Genomic DNA, 21,357 nt, shown 5'->3' on the forward strand with positions numbered 1-21,357 from the left:
AGGCTGGTTAATGTGCAAAGTCAGGACCTATATCAGAATCTCTTTTGAATGTAACCACTTGACACCCATCTGGCGTCAGCTCCTGTTCTCACCAACTAACCACTGCCCTATCCCCCAACCTTCTCTACTTCCTGTTTACGTAGATAGCTGCTTCCTGGCCACGGGAACTGAACCGTTTCAGCCAGACTGCTTTTCCCCTGGACCTATGCCAAGAATACTTTCTTTGCTCAACTCTAATTCTGCTTTCTTCTTGTCTTAGAAGCCATCATATTGCCAAGGAGCAAATCGCTGCTCCGAGACTCCACAGTTACACAGTTGGTTCTCTTCCTGGCTATTGGATTGAATCAGATGGACATGAGAAAAAAAAATCAACTATTATATAGGCATCAAGAAATCTGCCCATCCCTGCTCGCTGCAGCCCCTCAGGCATAACCCTGACCTGTTTGTGTGAAGCTATCCTGACAAAGGCTAGTGGGACAGCAGTTGGTTGAATTCCACTAGAATGCCAGGTTGGGAGGTAGTTGAAATGATTTGATTTGTGGTTCTCAATATGAGGCCAATGTCTAGATAATCTGAAAGTATCTTTCAAAATAAATAAACAAGCAAACATTTGGAACTGGAGGGTAGGCATGGGTAGTTTGAAAAAAAAAAAATCCTCAGATGATAATGCTTTTCCCCACAACTCCAGGCTTATCATCCTTAACACTGTAGATAAGAATGGAAATTCTGGAGTCTGAGTGGATTCCAATTCTGGCTTTGACATCTATGAGCTGTGTGACATTACATGTGTTACTTAATCTCTCTGTGCTTCCGTTTCCTCATCTGTATAACAGTGGTAGTAATACCTCCCTTCATCACAGAATTGTGAGGAATGAATGAGTTAACATGTGAAAAACACTTAGACTATGTAACTGCTATTATTGTTACTTTGATTGGATTTATTGACCTGCTGGAGGGAGAGGAAGTTGGTCAGAGGCTGGGATGCCTGAATTAGTGATTTGAAGGTGATACAGGTAGAGGTGATGGCAGAGTTCACGGTATGACAGTGGAAGTGGCTAGTGGAAGCTGAAATGGAAGAAAGATCACCATCGGAAGGAGGAAGTATGGAGTAACAGAGAAGCGCATGCTCTCTGGGACCTGAGTGCCTGAGTTGAGTCGTGCCTTCACTACTTAACAGTGACACGACCATGAGCAGATTACTTAATTGCTTCCTCATTTGTAAAATGGAGAGAATTACAAGAGTGACCTATCTTACAAGGATGTCATGGAATCAAATGAATTAATACACGACATGCTGATTACTTAGACTAGTGACTGGTCTAAGTGTTAGCTTAGTGTTAGCAAGTGTTAGTTCTTATTCTTACCATTTTTTTAGTTTACTTATTTTTTTTTTTCAGTAATCTCTACACCCAGTGTGAGGCTCAAACTCATAATTCCGAGATCAAGAGTTGCATGCTCTTCCAACTGAACCAGTCAGGTGCCCCATTATTCTTACCTTTTTCTTTTTCTTTTTTTTTTTAGATGAGAAGGTCAAGGAACTGAGAGGCCAACTGTTAGCTGGATGTTGGCATTATCCAAGGTGACAGCAAGGTCTGAGGTAAACAGGAACACTGTGAGCCCAGTGTAAAAGTCTTCAGTGAATGAGATGACCAGGAGGCTGATAGCAAAGCAGTGAGAAGGAGAAGAGTAATAATAACCAAATGGCATTGGCTGCTGGTGTGTGGGTCTTTCACAAGAATGTAGAAGCATGTGCTGGGAGCAAAGAGGACCCCACCACCATATCTTGGCCCTGAATGGAGGAAACAAAATAAAGCCAAGAGTTAGAGGGAACAGTCAGAGAAGGTTCTGACGGTCCAGAGGGTTCTCTGTTAAGGGAGTGATGGTCCTGATGGCGTGGTAAGAGTCTGGAAGTTGGAGGAAGGATTAGGGTAAAGCTACCTTTGCTAAACATCACAGTAAGTGCTATGGACAATAAATGGTATAGATCAGCACTATTGACTAGAACCTTAGGCAGTGATGGAAATGTTCTATATCTGCACTGACCCATATGGTAGGCACAAGCTGCATGTGGCTATTGAGCCCTTGAGATGAGGCCAGTGCTATCAGTGATCCTAAATAATAACTGAGGAATTTTTCCCTCAATTCAGATGTAGAACGCCAGGCCCCACTTTCATCTACTTAATTGGAATATCTGGGGCTTGATCAGAGGTCCCCAGGTGACAAATATCCAACTAGATTTAGGAATTGCTGCATAATCTAAGGAGATTGGAGGTAAAGGGTATCCACTTGGGTATAAATATAGAAAGGGCTATCATATAAGGTCTGATTTGGGAGGGTTTCAGCTTTTTAATTTATTCTGAGTGGCATGGATCACATTGATAGTCTTGTTTTCATCACGTTTGGCTTCGTTGATATGATAACATTTAAAACTAAAAGAATGTAAGAGTACAGAAAATTGTATTATGTTAAAGGTTAGTACTAGTGCTCCTAATAGGGGAGAATTAACTGCTTGAGATGAAATATTTGGATAACTGCTTGAATCTTGGTAAAACTTGGGTTGAATGGGGGCAAGCAAACCAAATGCAGATCTAGAAACCAAATGCAGAAGGCTGGAGGCAGAGAGGATTAGGAAAGAACCTCTAAAAATTCCCAAAAAGTAGGTGGAGGGGCAGGGGGCTTGTGTTCCTCCATGTTATGGAGCCAGGTAGTTGAGGCAATCTTATCTAGCTTGCACTGGTCAGGGAAGCCTCAGCCTTCATCAGTGTAACAGCAGGAAAGAAAGCAAAACATAAAATGGTCTGTGGGTCCTGCTATTAGAACCACCTGACTCTTAGGCTGGCCACATAAGCCACTGTGCACTCATGGGCCTCTCTGCTAGTTTATCTTGTCTCTGGAGCTGGTCAGAGTGGCCTGGTCATCTCTGGCCTCAGCTCTTATCACTCTCTTGAGGGCTGTCACAAGAAACTCTGTAGATGATAAGTACTGTAGGTCCTAGAGTCTAGGGGGTTAGGGAAGAGAGACAGCAGTGTGGGCCTGGGTGATTAGGTATCTGATTTGCCCTTGAGAGAGGCCAAATTAAGCCAGGCGGGGCCACAGGCAAAAGTGAGGCCCCAGAGGTAGGGACAGCTTCAGGGAGCAGGGGTTCAGAGTTCCCCAGGGCCTCTGGGATATAATTGAGACAGAGAAAAAGAACAAATGTATTCCAAGAATATATGTCAGCAGTTGAGCCTTAGCAACCAAATCTGCAGTAAGTCCAAGGAACAAGGTCAAAAATGGGAGAAGCCCAATGTCAGAAGCAAGTAAATGCAGAAACTGAGCAGAAGACAGGGTCAAGGCAGGAATGAGCGAAAGGTACAGGATTTCTGGCCACAGTGTTGGTTACCTGGGGCTCCCTTTCTTCAGTGGGATGTAGAGGTTGGGGGAAAAATGTATGCCCTGCACATTAAAACATACCTTTTTGTAGGTGTGTTCAATATACATAAAATTTACTATTTTAACTATTTTTAAGTGGGCAGTTCAGTGGTATTAAGTACATTCACGTTTGGAGTGCAACATCGCCAGTGTCCATCTCCAGAACTAAAGCTCAGGATCCACTCAACAACTTCCCATTCCCCCCCCTCTCTAGGCCCTGGTCACCACTGTTCTACTTTCTGTTTCTATGAATTTGACTATTCTGTGTACCTCATATAAGTGGAATCATATAGTAATTTGTCCATTTATATCTGGTTTATGAAACATACCTTATAATATTCCCTCCAATTCCTAAGGAGCCTGTTGTCAGATGAGCCCTAAGTTGTGCCTCTAATTAGGTCTTCAGATAAACCAACCATCTGCCCCTTGTCCACCACTGGTTGTGATTCTCCCCTTGATGGAGATGTGTGCAGTCAAGGGGAAGAGGGTCCATTTCTCCCTTTCCGTTATTTCTGCTGATGTTGTCAATTTGCCTCCTCTGTCCCCCAACCTTGATCACCATACCAGTGTTAGCTCTATTTAATCATACCATGGCTCTCTCTAACCCTAAAATGGAATGAAATTGCTCCTCTAAAAAGTGAAAGCATTTCCAACAAATCTTAGATCATCTGGCATCTAAACAAGTACATTTGGGCTCATATAACCATGAAGCTGTTTTAATGAACTAAGGTTTGATATGGTCTGGGACTCACTTGGTGACACCACCTAACTCAGCCTCCATCACCTATCTTACTTGGGCCCATAGCAAGATGGATATGCCCTTCAACTGCCCAGCTCCACTCCACTCTCACCTAAAGATAGTCCTCTTGGGCTCTTGGCTGGCTCACTCAGTGGAGCATGGGACTCTTGATCTTGAGGTTGTAAGTTCTAGGCCCACGTTGGGTGTAGAGATTACTTTTAAAAAAATCTTAAATAAATACAAAAAAAAAAAAAAAAGATAGTCCTCTGATTTTCCACCATCAGGCATCTGCCCTCCTCCTAGGTTTATGGCCTAATTCATCATGCCCTCTCTGTTCAAGGGTGTCAACCATATCCCTAGGGTCCCAGTCATTAGTTCCCATGGTCCTCTATACCATTTCTCCCAGAAGGCCTAAAAGTCTTCATGCAAATCAGACCCCTGGTGGATGCTGTGACATCCCAGAACTCACAAGATGATACTCAATTGAGTCTCACCATGACCCTTGTGGCTTGTGAATTTTATTTTTGAAAGAGATGATGGAGGGGCAAGTTGAAGACTGTAGTCTCATGACCAGACACTGTCAGGGGCTTTTCTTTAAAGGCTCTTGCCAACCAGAGAAGTTTAGAGACTATCGCCCTCATGGTCTGAGAGTAAACAACGAGGAGAGCTTCTCATTTGGGCTTTGGCAAAAACTGTGATTCAGACTCTAATTCCTTCATCTACTAGTTGGGTGACCTTGGCAAATGATTTAATTTGGTTAAGCCACAGTTTTCTCATTTGCAAAACTGGAATAATATAGCACCTAGTACAGAGTGTATCATTTTGTATTAATATTGGCTGTGAGAAACAGAAATACAATATAAGTGATTTAAACAATATTTGATTTCTCCTTTGAATCAAAGTCCTGAGTTAGAAAATACAGAGTTTCTTTACAATCTCCTCAGGGACCCGGGTTCAGCTCATTGCTCTTCATTTCCCAGTGTGGGCCCCACCCTCATGGTCCAAGATGGTAACTAGAGAGGCAACCATCGCCTCTGTATTCCAGGAAGCAGGATGGGGGAAAGGATGAAGAAGAGACAAAAGGCATGTACCATTTATCTTTTGAGGAAACTTGCTAGAAGCTGCCATATAACACTTTTGCTTGTATTTCATTGACAAGAGCTTAGTCACATGGTCACACCTAGCTGTAAGGGAGGCTGGGATATTCCAGGTAGGCTTGGGCACAGCTAAAACTTGGGAACCCTATTACTATGGGAGAGGGGCAGGGTGGATTTGGGAGGACAGTTTGAGGCTCTGTTAAAGATTCAAGTGCTTGTAAAGATTCAAGAGCTTCATCAATTAATGTTGACTATTTTTAATATTCTTCATTGAGGGATTACCAAGGAAGCAGGGATTACCAAGGAAGCAAGGGATTACTCAGGGAAGCAGGGGTAAGAGTATACCCTGAATGAAGAGAAAATGTAGCTTTCATTTTATCTTTTGTCTTTTTTTTTTTTAAAGTTTTTATTTAAATTCCAGTTAGTTAACACGCAGTGTAATATTACTTCAGGTGTACAATATAGTGATTCAGTCACTTCCAGTGACTACATCACCTGGTGCTGGTCACCACAAGCATACTCCTTACATCACCTATTTCACCCATCCCCTCTCCTACCTCCCCTCTGGTGACCATAAGTTTGTTCTCTATAGTTAAGAGTCTGGTTTGTCTCTCTTTCTATCTCTCTTTTTTCCCCTTTGCTCATTTGTTTTGTTTCTTATATTCCACATATGATTGTTTGTCTTCTTTAAGATAGTGACTCACCCAGACATGGTAGCCTAGGAGGTGCTGACTTAAAATTTTCAAAGTTGTTATCTCCTTTACAGATTTAAATAAGTGATACTCTAATGGGACTGTACTTGCTTTGAGAGTCTTATATTGACTCACTACAAGCCAATCAGTGGTATGGCAAGGCAGACTCTCAGAAGGGACCATATCAATATCCGAACTGCATATAGTCCCTAAAAGGGACAATTTTCAAAATATCTGTGTACCTTCTCATACCCCATTCACCATCACCGTCAGGGTTTCCTTTTGTGTAGAATCTTCCACTGTCTAGGGCCTGATCAGCACTCTCTCTGACATGAATCTGACTTCCCTTCTGCCCTCAGCTTATATTCTGTGTGTGGTGCAGCAAAGTGCCTGGAGAATCTTGCTTCTTCTCTACCTTAATAATTCTTGCATCAGTCACTAACTTGAGGTGATCTCATTCATTCTAGACAGCAAAGCCCCTGATCACATTCAGAGAATAACCAAGGCATTGGAAGAACTGGTTAATTAATTGGGGACAATTAGGACGGATTTCCACAGTCCCAGAGATATGGTGGCCATATTCTAGTCTAATGGCCTTCAAGAGACTATTGTAGCAGAACTGCACCCCATCTTTTTTTCTGTTGAAATATTACATTGCATCCCAATATGTGGAACGAATAATAGCAGAGCTGGCCTCACTGAAGGTGGGAATGAGCCCACTGCCCAGCCCACTGGGCTTGCCTCTTACCTAGCACCTTCACCCCCCATGTGAGGAGTCCCTGGGTACCTCAGTAAAACTCTAGGGCTCACTCCAGTAATATCAGTTTCGACGTTCCCATCCCTCGCTTTAAGGGCTGGTCAGGTAAAGGGGAAAAAAAAAGGTTTTAGAAACAGACAGTCCAGGAGTGAAAGGTTGAGATCTTACTAGCTGTGTGATTTGTGGGTCACAATTTTCCCAATTTTTTTTTTTTTTACTGTTTATTAATTTCTTTTGAGAGAGAGTGCAGGCATATGTGAGCAGAGAGGGGCAGAGAAAGAAGGAGAAAGAGAATCCCAAGCAGGCTTGCTGCCATCAGTGCACAGCATGACATGGGGCTTGATCCCATGACTGTGAGATCATGACCTGAACTGATATCAAGAGTCACATGCTTAACCGACTGAGCCTCCCAGGCACCCCACAATTTTCCCATTTGTGAAAGGGCGATTATAAAAGTTGCTTTCCTGCATTGTAAGGAGAATTAAAGTAAGTTTAAGAATATATAGTTTCCGGGGCGCCTGGGTGGCGCAGTCGGTTAAGCGTCCGACTTCAGCCAGGTCACGATCTCGCGGTCCGTGAGTTCGAGCCCCGCGTCAGGCTCTGGGCTGATGGCTCGGAGCCTGGAGCCTGTTTCCGATTCTGTGTCTCCCTCTCTCTCTGCCCCTCCCCCGTTCATGCTCTGTCTCTCTCTGTCCCAAAAATAAATTAAAAACGTTGGAAAAAAAAAAAAAAAAAAAAGAATATATAGTTTCCAACACCAAAGCAGGTTCTCAATAAATGTTTTCTTCCCCTTAGGGTAAGATAACATCTAACACATCTTTTGGGTTTTTTTTTAAGTTTTTATTTTGATTCCAGTTAGTTAACATACAGTGTTATATTAGTTTCAGGTGTACAGTATAGTAATTCAACACTTCCATACATCACTCTGTAGACATCTAGCATGTCTTCACAGATGTTTAAGATCTTTTTCCCACTGCACTGACCACTGTGTGTGTAGATGAGTGTGCCTTCGTGCATGTGTCTGAGAAGGTATGAGCATGCCTTTATGTACATATCTTAAAAAGTACAGGTGCCTGCGGGTAGTTTTAGGCACTGGTAGCTAATGATTATTGTAGTTTGTATAAACTGTCCTCAGGCATTAATTGAGTTAAGGAAAGTACTATCAGATAAGGCTGTGACATAGAATGGACAGATAAGCTTCTTATGTTTGAAAATATTCATCAAAGAAAAGCTGGATCTATTAGCCAGCTATCACAATAAAAAATCTGAATATTGTTGAAGAAACAAAGAAAAGTTTCCCCTACCCACCAGTTTGGGCAGGGAAACCAGAGTACTCGCAGGCTCAGTATACAACACCTTAGGTCACTTGATCCTCAATATGAAGGTCAAGTGAAGGGAAGGGAGCCAGTGAGGCCAGAGACCAGCTCCTCCAGCATGGGATTCAAGGACACCATTCACCAAGAGGATGGCTCAGGCCTGGTATCCGAGGGAGTTCACTAAATTCTAAATTCTGTTTTAGAAGCAGAGAGCAGGGCATAACAGATAATAGTTGTTGAAGGCGGAACAAGGGCACCCAAAGATATGCACATCCTATCTCTAGAGCCTATGAATATGTTACCTTACATGGCAAGGGAAATTGTGGAATGATGGCAAGAGTTGCAAATGAAATTAAGGTTACTAATCAGCTGACTTAAAAACATTTTTTTAATGTTTATTTATTTTTGAGAGAGAGAGACAGAAAAAGTGTGAGAGGGGAAGGCGCAGAGAGAGAGAGGGAGACACAGAATCTAAAACAGGCTCCAGGCTCTGAGCTGTCAGCACAGAGCCCGACAACGGGGCTCGAGCTCAGGAACAGTGAGATCATGACCTGAACCGAAATCTGATGCCCAACTGACTGAGCCACCCAGGTGCCCTTCAGCTGACTTTAAAATAAGGAGATTATCTTGGATTATTCAGGTTGCCCTTTGTAATCATAAGAGTCCTTAAATATGGAAGAAGGAAGCAGAAAAGTCACAAGGAAATGTGATAAGCCAGTGGAGGTGACTCGATGCCTGCCATTGCTGGCTTTGAAAATGGAAGGGGACCATGAGCCAAGAAATGTAGATGGCCTCCAGATGCTGGAAAAGTAAGGAAACAGATTGTCCCCTCTAGGGCTTCTAGAAAGCAACACTTGATTTTACCTACCAAAACCTTTATTTTATTTTATTTTATTTTATTTTATTTTATTTTATTTATTTTATTTTATTTTTTTATTAAAAAAATTTTTTAATGTTTTATTTATTTTTGAGAGCGAGAGAGACAGAGTACAAGTTGGGGAGGGGCAGAGAGAGAGAGGGACACGGAATCCGAAGCACGCTCCAGACTCTGAGCTGTCGGCCCAGAATATGATGTGGGGTGGGGCTCAAACTCGTGAACAAGACATCATGACCTGAGCCAAAGTCAGACGCTTAACGGACTGAGCCACCCAGGCATCCCCCAGTACCTTGATTTTAGCCCAGTGAGGCTGATTTTGCCCTTCTGATCTCTAGAACTATAAGATCATTTTTTAAAAATAAAGTTTATTTATTTATTTTGAGAGAGAGAGAGACAGACAGTGAAGTGGGGGAAGGGCAGAGAGGGAGAGAGAATCCTAAGCTGCCAGCACAGAGCCCAATGTGGAGCTTGAACTCACAAAACCATGAGATCATGACCCGAGTCAAAACCAAGAGTCATGGGGCGCCTGGGTGGCGCAGTCGGTTGGGCGTCCGACTTCAGCCAGGTCACGATCTCGCGGTCCGTGAGTTCGAGCCCCGCGTCAGGCTCTCGGCTGATGGCTCGGAGCCTGGAGCCTGTTTCCGATTCTGTGTCTCCCTCTCTCTCTGCCCCTCCCCCGTTCATGCTCTGTCTCTCTCTGTCCCAAAAATAAATAAAAAACGTTGAAAAAAAAAATTAAAAAACAAACAAACAAACAAACAAACAAACCAAGAGTCAGATGCTTAACCAGTTGAGCCACGCAGGCACCCCTCTAGAACTATAAGATGATATATTTGTGTTGTTGAAGCAACCAAGGTTTTGATCATTTGTAACAGCAGCATTAAAACTAACACAATGGGTGATGGGCAAAACCTGGGGGCCAGGGGGAGTACGCATCAGTGAGCCCAGCTGTGGCAAAGTAAATGTCACAGAGACTGGGGAGGTAAAGCCAAATGTGTCAGGGCTTACAGTAGCTTAATAGCCAGCTCTTTGGCTAATTGTTTCATTTCTTGGTTAAACTGGTGATGGCCACCCCTTACTATCCAAGCCTGTAGAGGAAGGGTAGCAGGCAGTGTGGGCAAACTTGCCCAAAGTAAGACTTTTGTGTTTTTCCTAGTCAGTCACACTATGATCCTGAGAACTAATGGTCGCTAGAGTCCCCATTATAGTCACTGCTGGGGAATTCTGTGGGCTTCCTGACACTTAAACTATCAGAATTGCTTCTCAGACAGACTGTCTGAGTGTCTGTCTTCCTCTTATGAATTCTCAGAAACTCAAAACTCAAGTCTATTTTGCTTCCATCCTCAGAGCTGAGAAAAAAAGGAAATACCTCACTATGTGTAAGTAAATAACACAAGATGATCATGTTAGTAATGATAACGATACCATTTGAGTTTCCTAAGAACACTTTACGACATTTTGTAAACCTCATTTCTTTTAGTCATTATGATCCCATAAAGTACGTACTATTATTATCTTCAACTTACAGATGAAAGAACTAAAATCCAGAGTGATTAAGGAACCTGCCCCACAGTACAGAGCTGGCCAAGTGGTAACCCAGCTCAATCTTACTCCAAAGCCCATGTGTTGTCTCCCATGGCTGTAAGTACCACACAACTTCCCCAGAATTAGCTGCAGATTGGAAGGCTCCTGTTTTCTCTAGCTCTCCCAATACCAGGGCAGAGGTTTTGACTGAACATTACTTGTTGTGACTAAAATAACAAACATGGTCCAGAAACCTAACAACATTCTTTCAATCCTAACCACCATGCTATATTGGTGCTCTACGTGCCATTCTCTTTTTAGGCTCTCCCAGCCAAATATATCCATCTCTTCATGGCCTGACTTCCCATCACCTCTTCCTTATTTCTTATCAAACCCCATTTGTCATGACTAATGGAGGAAAGAAGGAGAAAGGAAATAGGGCAGAGGAAGAGAGGGACTGGGCTATGCTGATGCAGTGGTAAACGTCCTGAGTCCTTTGTGAGAAAGGGCAGAACTGGTGCCCAGCAGCTCTAGAAACTGAAAGCTGGGGTCCTTTAGTTCAGGACCAAAACTAGCTACCAGCTCATGCTTCCTTTTCCCTGTATGCCTATAGCCTAGTCCTGCTGGGGATTCTGAGATCCATCTTACCAGAAGTAAAGAGGTAAGCCATAGGAGAAAACATGAAGAGAAGTGAAAAAAAAAAAGAGGCAGAGAGATTCAACAGAATGTAGCTCCAAGTCAGTTTCATTTACAATTTCTTGATGGCTTGCCCTGAAAATCCCACCCCCTGCTGTGCCTGCCCTGCTTTGTGCCCTTAAGGATTCCATACTGTCACTGGCCTACATCAGAACTCTTTCTCCCTGGGGAAGATAGATGTCAGTCTAGGTCCCCAAGCCTTCATCCAACAAATATCACTGAGCACCAACTCTATGCTAGACAGTGCTCCAGTCACAGGTGATTCAGAGATGACCAAGGAAGATGTTCCCATCCAGATGAATCTTTCAGGATCAAAGTTTTATGTAAAGGAACCCAGAAAGCCTTTGCAAAGGCAATTAACTGGACTCTCAGAGAAACCAGAAGGTCTAGGCTTTGAAACAGACTGACACATTTGTTTTACCTCTAAAGTTCCTTAAGTCTGGCAACTCAGACCCTCCAAGTGCATGCTTAATCTTCAAGGGTGCAGGTTGTCACGCAGGGAACATAAAAGTTTCACGTTGGATGCCAACTCTGATCAACTGGTAGTGGTTGCCTGGAATCCTATCTTGAGGACTGTGAAACCCCATCAGGGCTGAAGCAGGAAAAGGGCTGTGGTAGATGAGCAAAGCCTGCCACATATACTTAAGAGATAAGTGGTGACTAACTGCTACACATTACTCTCCCAGCCCTAACATAGATTCTACTACGTTTTCCACAGTCGTTTCCTACCTGCTCATTTCCCAACTAGGCAACAAGTTCTAGAGAAGGCAGCATTGTGCAGTGGAAGGAGCACTGGAAGCTGTGCAGAGAAGTCTTTCTTTCTCTTCTGAAGCATGGCATGGTGGAATGGAATGAGCACAAGGTGTCCAGAATCAGAGAGAGGAGGCTTTGGAGCTAGGCAGCCACTGTTCCGATCCTGCACGTGTGACAGTGGATTCTTGTTTTTCATAGTAGTTACGCTCTGTGAAGTCTCTACAAACACTGGATTAGCAAATACTGAACTATTATTACTCCTAGGGGAAATACGGGGGTAGATTCCTGCGGGCCTCCAGTCATGACATTTTCTTTTCTTTTTTTTCTTTTTTTTATTTTTATTTTTTTATTTTATTTTTGGGACAGAGAGAGACAGAGCATGAACGGGGGAGGGTCAGAGAGAGAGGGAGACACAGAATCGGAAACAGGCTCCAGGCTCTGAGCCATCAGCCCAGAGCCTGACGCGGGGCTCGAACTCACGGACCGCGAGATCGTGACCTGGCTGAAGTCGGACGCTTAACCGACTGCGCCACCCAGGTGCCCCCAGTCATGACATTTTCATCAGCCAATCAATGTATAGCTTTCGTGCTATGTAAGTTTCTGTTTAAAGACAGAACATTTAATGTATATTATTGACTCACCTCACAGCCAACAGCACTATAACTCTTGCCTAAACAAAGCTTATCTGACACATATTTTCAGCGTAAGGCACGTCACGGCCTTCGTGGGCTTAGGAACGCCAGACAGCACTTCAACATTACAACTGAGGCCATTTTAAACAGTGAAGTCATCAACAAACAGCACAAAATGTGAAAAATGTAGCACTAAATACACTGCAAAACGGAAACTTGTTTACAGTGTGAGAGCTGAAACAGAAAGGTTTCAGAGTGTTGCTTTTTTTAGGTTAGCTGGGAACATGCACGCTGAACAACTCAATTTTTTCACCACGCTGCACAGGTCTGTAAATACTGCGAAAGCACTGGGGGTATTGATTTAGGCTTACAAATAAATTTTAGTGAGTAGGCAAATTTGCAAATACAGATTAAGTGAATAATGAAGACGGACCGTACTTACCCTCTTTGAGCCTCCCTGTGAGCCATAATGCTACCTCCCTGACCCTACAGATTAAATGAGAGAAGGTATGTAAAATGCTTCACATGGTTCCAGCTAGTTTTTTTTTTTTTCAACTTTTCATTTGTTTATTTTTTTTGAGAGAGAGAGAGAGAGAGAGGGAGAGAGAGAGAGAAGGGAAAGGGAAGAGGAAGAGAGACAGACTCTCAAGCAGGCTCCACACTGTCAGCACAGAGCCTGATGTGGGACTCGAACTCACAAACTGTGAGATCATGACCTGAGCTGACATCAAGAGTCAGACGCTTAACCGACTGAGCCACCCAAGCACCCCTCCAGCTAGTTCTTTATCCCATATATTTGCGTCTTCACCTTTTATACCTTGTCTGCCATGCTCAATCCAGAGGGATAAGTAGGCACCAAGAAATTTCCAGCCAAACGTACCATTTTTATCCCTGGAGCATTAACCAAAAACGACTCCCACTAATGCAAGCAGGAAGGAGGTATTTCAAACTTTTACAAAGGACACGCTCTGGGAGCTCTAACGTGCAGCGGTCAGCACAGCCAGGACACCCCAGGATGGGACTGAAACAGGTAGGTGAGATGCAGTGGTGTGTCTTGTGGCCGTACCATCTGCCATCCCTGCTTCTCTCTGAGCACCTGCTACACTTTCTGCTTCTCTTGGTAGACAGCTTTCCGCTCCTCTCTCTGGCTTCCCTGTACCCTCAGAATTTTGGCTCAAATGTAGTGCTGGCTCTTACAGAGCTGATTCCAGCCTGACTTTACATGGCTGGGGCACACCTGTAGTCTTTGCCTGTCTAGTACTATTCCCCCACCTCCGGTAACACAGGAGGTGACTGTACCTCTGGCTTCAGGGTTGGCCCGTGACCCAGGCCATTGACTTTCTCCTGAGAATTTGATACTCTTAGTTATGGTCTATCACTTCCTTCGTCACTTTGTATATCTTTTTTGCTACCTCGTGAGGCTTTTGTTTGCTCAGAGCTCTTGTTTATTCATTGCTTCTGCTTACTCATGAAGTCTGAATACTGCCTTCTCTCTGTGTCTTTCAGCTTCTGCTTTCACTGATCATCTTTTCTTATTTCACCAGTTCTGATTCCTGAAAGAGAAAATCATTGGCACAGTTAATTGCCACCTTCTTGAGCGAAACTTCCATGCCAGGATACTCTATAGGCTCATGTCCAGCCTATTGATTAGCTGCTCCTAGGTAAGTGCCTCCCATTGTCCAATAAGCCGCAAGCAGGGTTGTACAGGTGGGAGGGGTGCATGTGGTATGGAATGTGGTCACCTATGTTTAGGTGATCCACCTATGGATCAATATCAAGGTGGTTATCCAGATGCCTGTGGTTTTTTGTTTTTCTTTTTATTTTATTATCAAGTTGGCTAACATACAGGATATACAGTGTGCTCTTGGTTTTGGGGGTAGATTCCCATGATTCATTGCTTACATACAATACCCAGTGCTCATCCCAACAAGCGCTCTCCTCAATGCCCATCACCCATTTCCTCTCTCCCCTGCCACCCCCATCAACCCCAGTTTGTTCTCTGTATTTAAGAGCCTCTTGTTGTTTGCTTCCCTCCCTCTCTGTAACTTTTTTTCTCCTCCCTTTCCCCATGGTCTTCTGTTAAGTTTCTTAAGTTCCACATATGAGTGAAAACATATAATATCTGTCTTTCTCTGACTGACTTACTTCACTTAGCATAATAGCCTCTGGTTCCATCCACATTGCTGCAAATGGCATGATCTCCTTCTTTCTCATTGCCAAGTAGTATTCCATTGTATACATAAACCACATCTTTATCCATTCATCAGTTGATGGATATTTAGGCTCTTTCCATAGTTTGGCTATTGTTGAAAGCACTGCTATAAACATTGGGGTGCATGTGCCCCTATTAATCAGCACTCCTGTATCCTTTGGATAAATTCCTAGTAGTGCTATCACTGGGTCGTAGGGTAGTTCTATTTTTAATTTTTTGAGGAACCGCCACACTGTTTTCCAGAGCGGCTGCACCAGTTTGCATTCCCACCAACAGTACAATAGGGTTCCCATTTCTCCACATCCTCGCCAGCATCTGTTGTTTCCTGAGTTGTTAATTTTAGCCACCCTGACTGGTGCGAGGTGTTATCTCAGTGTGGTTTTGATTTGTATTTCCCTGATGATGAGTGATGTTGAGCATCTTTTCATGTGCCTGTTAGCCATCTGATGTCTTCTTTGGAAAAGTGTCTATTCATGTCTTCTGCCCATTTCTTCACTGGATTATTTGTTTTTGGGTGTTGAGTTTGGTAAGTTCTTTATAGATTTTGGATGCCAACCCTTTATCTGATATGCCCTTTATCTGATATGTCCTTTGCAAATATATTTCCCATTCTGTCAGTTGCCTTTTAGTTTTGTTGATTGTTTCCTTTGTAGTGCAGAAGTTTTTTGTCTTGATGAGGTCCCAATAGTTCATTTTTGCTTTTATTTCCCTTGCCTTTGGAGACATGTCAAGCAAGAAATTGCTGCAACAGCTGTCTATGTTTTTTGAACACCCCGAGTCCAATCTATGAAGAACACCTATTAACTCTACTCTGGAAATGTATTTAGAATGTAATCACTTCTCACCATGCCTGCTGCTGCTACCTGTTCCAAGCCACACTGCCTCTCACCTGCCATGAGGTCACCTGCTTCTCTACTCTGTACTCTATTCCTCACATAGCACCCAGAGTGATTCCTTGAACACCTAAACCAGGTCATGTCATTCCTTTGCTTCACATATTGCAATGTGAATTTCACTCAGAGCAAGACCTAAAGACCTGGCCCCCATTATAATCTGACTTCATTTTTACCACTTTCTGTCTTGCTTACTCTGCTCCAGCCACACTGTCTGCCTTGCTTTTCCTCAGATCATCCAGGCATGCTCCCATCACAGGGCCTTTGCTCTCGCCGCCCCACCTGTCTGAAGCATACCCCCCAGATACTGGCTTGACCAACTCCTTTAGATCTTTACTCCTCCACAAGGTCTGCCTGACCAACCTATTCAATACTACACCTGTAGTATCAAATGCAGTACTGTAAGTACTATAGTATTAAACACGATAGTTCCCCATATCCATTCCTCTTCTCCTACAGTACTTTTTGTTCCTCTACTTACCGCTTTCTAACATACTATCTAAATTATGCATGCTATTTATTGCATGTCTCCCCCAGCTAGAATGTAAATTCCACAAAGATAGAGATCTTTGTCTGCTTTGTTCCCTGATGTATACGAGGATTTAGAATAGTGCCTGGCCCAAGCACTCCATAAATATTTGCTGAATTAAATTGAATTCCTCGGTAGGGAGCTATATACGTGGCAGTTACACTAAGGTTTCTCCATGCAATATAGAAGATCTCTTTCAGGGTAATTTATAACACTAAGTGCACGTATTAGAAAAGAGGAAAAATCTCAGATCAATCATCTAAGCTTCCGTTGAAGAAACTCGAAAAAGAACAAAATGAACCCAAAGCAAAAGAAATAATAAATAGCAGAAATCAATGATTTTTTTTAAGTTTCTATTTAAATTCCAGTTAGTTAACATACAGTATAATATTAGTTTCAGGTGTACAACATAGTGATTCAACACTTCCATATAACACCTGGTGCTCATCACAAGTGCCCTCCTTAATCCCCATCACCTATTTCACCCATCCCCCCACCTACCTCCCCTCTGTAACCATCAGTTTGTTTCTACAGTTAAGGAACTGTTTCCTAGTTAATCTTTCTCTTTCTTTTTCCCTTTGCTCATTTGTTTTGTTTCTTAAATTCCACATATGAGTGAAATTACATGGTATTGGTCTTTCTCTGACTGACTTACTATGCTTAATACCCTCTAGCTCCATCCATACTGTTGCAAATGGCAAGAGAAATCAGTTTTTTTAAAAAACAATACTAGGAACAACTCTACATACATAAATTTGACAACTTAGGTTAAATGGACTGATTCCTTGAAAAACACAAACCAACCAAACTCACCCAATGTGGAATAGATCATTTGAAGTAGCACTATAACTATTACAGAAATTCATACCTATTAGGATGGCTAAAATAAAAAGTAACACCAAATGCTGTTGAAGATGCAGAGAAACCAGATCGCTTGCTGGTCCCACTGCGGGTGGGACTGTAAAATGGTACAGCCACTCTGGAAAAGTTTGGTAGTTTTAAAAAAACACTAAACATCCATGGGGCACCTGGGTGGCTCAGTCGGTTAAACATCTGACTTCAGCTCAGGTCATGATCTGGCAGTTTGTGAGTTTGAGCTCCATGTCGGGCTCTGTGCTGACAGCTCAGAGCCTGGAGCCTGCTTCAGATTCTGTGTCTCCCTCTCACTCTGCCCCTTCCCCGCTCTCTCTCTCTCTCTCTCTCTCTCTCTCAAAAAGAAGTGAACATTTAAAAAAATTTAAATTAAAAAATTAAAAAGAACACTAAACATACAACCCCATACAACCCAGCAATTGCACTCCTGGGTGTTTATCCCAGATAAACGGAGACTTCCGTTCACACAAAAATCTTTACATGAATGTTTATAGCAGCTTTATTTATAATAGCCAAAAGCTGGAAACAACCCAGATGTACTTTAGTGGGTGAATGGCTAAACAAATCGGGTATATCCACCCCATGGAATACTCAGCAATAATAAAAAAACAAAAAACCAAAACACATTATTGATACATGCTACATTTTGCATACTATGTGAAATTACACAAAGTGAAAAAATTATGAATTTTGAGAAGTTAAAAAAAGAATTATGTTATGTGGGAAAAAAAACCAAGAAAAGTACATATTGTATGATTCTATTTATAGAGCATTCTTGAAATTCTATAACAAAATTACAGAAATGAAGAACAAATTGATGGCTGCCAGGGATAACAGACTCAGTAGAGGTGAGGAGAATGGGACAGAGTTGCCTTATAAAAGGGCAGCATGGGAGGGGTGCCTGGGTGGCTCAGCTGGTTAAGCTTCCAACTTTGGCTCAGGTCATGACCTCGAGGTTCCTGGGTTCAAGCCCCACATCGGGCTCTGTGCTGATAGCTCAGAGCCTGGAGCCTGCTTGGGATTTTGTGTCTCCCTCTCTCTCTGCCCCTCCTCCACTCACGCTCTCTCTCTCTCTCTCTCTCTCTCTCTCTCTGTTTCAAAAATTAATAATGAAACATTAAAAAAATAAATAAATAAAAGGGCAGCATGGGGATTCTTGTGGTGATGGAATGTTCGTATCAATATCAATACCCTGTTTGTGATACTGTATTATAGTTTTGCAAGATGTTACCAATGGAGAAACTGAGTGTATTAGTTAGGGCTCTCCAGAGAAACAAGAACAGGGTTGTAGATACAGATGTGAATATTGATATAGATAGATAGATACAGGTATGTAAGACGGGATTGATTGTAGGAAATGGTTTGCATGATTATGGAGACTGAAAGTCCCACGAGTATGCATATTTATTTGTGTAATCATGTACATCAGACACAGGGAACTATTTGGAAGAAAAGACACCAAAATAACAGTAGTCATCTCTTAGTAGTAAGATTGTGAGCATTCTTTCCTTCTTTTTTTCTTTCTTTCTTTCTTTCTTTCTTTCTTTCTTTTCTTTCTTTCTTTCTTTCTTTCTTTTTAACTTATGGGCATTTTCTTATTTTTGTATAGTGGACACATATTACATGAGCAATTTTCAAAGTACACTGTATTTTTAAGACATTGTTTAGACCAACCTTTAATCCATTGCCTGAAAACCTGCAATCAATCTCCAAATAGTCATTTCAGTCTTTTATATCATAGAAATTAATATTTCCCAAAGTGGCCGAGGTAGCTCTAATTATTAGAAATGAGAGCTGCTGAAAGCAAACGTCTGTACTGACTATGCCCTCAGAGGGTTTAAGGACATGGATTTGGTGCTAGCACAGGTCAATTAACTTGGCTCATTCCCAGGGAAAAAGGGGGAAGGGACACCCCCCAGTGTTCACAAAGGCTATGCATTACTCAAACATTGTCCACAAGAGACACGGAACATGTGAATGTGACACAAATCCATCTCTGCTCTGCACCCCTTCTCACACTGGACAATTCCTCATTTCCTCAAGTGGTCAGCAGCGAACATAAACAGATTTGAAAATATGTAGTTGTTACAATCAATAGCCAAAAATGAAAGCATGAAAAAAGCAATCCATTCACAACCAAGACCTTGAATGCCCACTTAAACTTTTAATGTCTGCCTAACACAAACCATAAAGAAAACCCCAAAACCTTAATGACACAGTAAAAGGAAATCAGACAAGATGGGGAGTTAACCTTGCTCATAACTGGAGAGACTAAACAAATGTGAAGGTAACGCTTCCTGTTGACAGACTTTATGCAATGCTAATTAATGGAGCATTAAGAGTTTTATAACTATAAAATACAAAACAATGGTACAATGCACCTGAAAAGAAGCATACAAAACGGTTAGTGTTCTGGGAGGAAAAAAGATCATGTTTCAGAACTTCCCTTTCCTGCATTTAAAAACACTGTGATATCACAGACCAGCCATGATCAGAACTCTCGGGCAGTTCAACTCCCAGTTGACGGGTCTGTTCTGAATCAGCATGGTGAAGGAGAACATGCGGGAAGAGGCCAAGGCTGACGACCACAGTGGGTGTCTCGGGAGGGTTTGTTTGTGAGACAAGGTAGCTCAAGTAAAATGAAGCTTATTTTAAGACTCTGTCAAGTAATTTCACCTCACTGAGGATGGAAGCAGAATAGTAGGACCTCAGTGCACTAAAACCACGGACCAAGGCAACTCTCTCCACATCTGAAGGACCCTTCCTGGTGCCTCCCTGATCCCCCAGCTCTGGGCACTGGTTAGGCCATATCACAGTCCACGAAGTTCCAGCTCCTGAAGCAGCAGCAGCCCTGCAGGATGTTCATGCCACGTCTTCCCTTTTGTTCTGCTAGTGTGGGAGGCAGTAGCTATTTCCTGAAATATAAATCTCTGGTTTTCCTAGCTTCCCCTTTTGCTGCTTTTCCAGCTTTCCAACTGCTGTGTAACAAATTCCCTGAATTAAATCCCTTCTGTTTAACATGTCTACAGTGGCTCCTCTTCTCCTGACTGGACTCTAATTGCTACCTGGCCAGCTCTAGTGCTGAGCTTGGTTTGGTTGTTTTGAGCCAGAGTGCGGAAATCACAACCCGTTTCTCTTATCAGCAGGTATGCATTTCTGAGCCAAAAAAAAACAAAAACAAAAAAAACCCCAAAACTCCACATTCAGGGCATGGCTATCTTGAGTAGATGGTTTGTCAGCCCAAATGATCTGGTGCAGCTGAGAACAAGACAGTCCAGAAGTCGGTAGCGCTGGGGATGGATGCGAAGTATGGGGGTGAGGAGGGTTGATGATTGAGGAAGGATAACAAAGAGATTTTAGCAGTTGCCCCAACACAGCACAAAATCTGATATCAGAAATCTAGAAAGGAATCAGTGAGTGGTAATCACTGTGGTAACCAACTGGGTCAAACACCAATGGCAGGTATAGTTGCAGTCACAAGTAGTAGAATCCAGAAATAGGACTGAGACAGGCTGGAACAGGAGATGGAAGACACTTCTGAAATGTCAGGGGCAGCTATCAGAGATGTGCTTACACAGTGGTCTGCATAGTGGTCAAGCATAGTCACATAACGGACTTGAGAGGAATTACCATTTGTCTGAGTTTGCCCCCAATGTGACATATTCCCCAACCTACCCTTTCTTTTTATTTTCCTAATAATTGCCTTTTATTTCATAATTAATATTTTTGTTTTCTTAATTTTGTTTGAAGAGTTTCTCCTTTTTTAAGCAATAAAGTGATATGTTAATTTTAATGTAATGTATATTAGAATTTATAGATAAATGACAAGAAATGTATATAGTTCATCTGTAATCCAACCCTCCAACGTTAACCTTTCAGACTATTTTTATGTCTCCATATTCATATGCATATGCCTATGGTCCTATGTGTATATTTTATTATTTTTTTAATGTTTATTTATTTTTGAGAGAGAGAGAGAGAGAGAGAGAGAGGGAGAGAGAATGTGAGTGGGGGAGGAGCAGAGAGAGAGGGAGACAGAGGATCCAAAGTAGGCTCCACGCTGACAGCACAGAGCCCAATGTGGAGCTTGAAATCACGAACCATGAGATCATGACCTGAGCCCAAGTCAGATGCTTAAACGACTGAGCCACCCAGGCACCCCATTATGTGCATATTTTAGAACCAAAATTACTTTCCTTCTTAGGGGGAAATATGAGGGAAGAGTCTTATAATACTGGATTTTTAAAAAATGCAGACAGATTGAGGGGCATCTGTGTGGAGCCTGCTTGGGATTCTCCCTCTCCCTCTCTCTCTATCCCTTCTTCCTCTTCTCTCTCAAAATAAACATTGGGGTGC

The 21,357-nt window shown here is 42.5% G+C and overlaps 1 long non-coding RNA gene across 1 annotated transcript in view; it reads right to left on the reverse strand.

Annotated features, from left to right (window-relative positions):
* Window positions 1–13,661: 13,661 nt before the first annotated feature.
* Window positions 13,662–21,357, reverse strand: part of LOC125935664 (uncharacterized) — a 49,229-nt gene continuing 41,533 nt past the window's right edge. The window contains exon 4 of the long non-coding RNA XR_007461749.1: window positions 13,662–14,047. This is a non-coding gene — a long non-coding RNA (uncharacterized LOC125935664). The remainder of the gene's footprint in view (window positions 14,048–21,357) is intronic.

The sequence above is a fragment of the Panthera uncia genome, chromosome D1, assembly GCF_023721935.1.
Source record: "Panthera uncia isolate 11264 chromosome D1, Puncia_PCG_1.0, whole genome shotgun sequence".
Classification (NCBI taxonomy): Eukaryota; Metazoa; Chordata; class Mammalia; order Carnivora; family Felidae; genus Panthera; species Panthera uncia.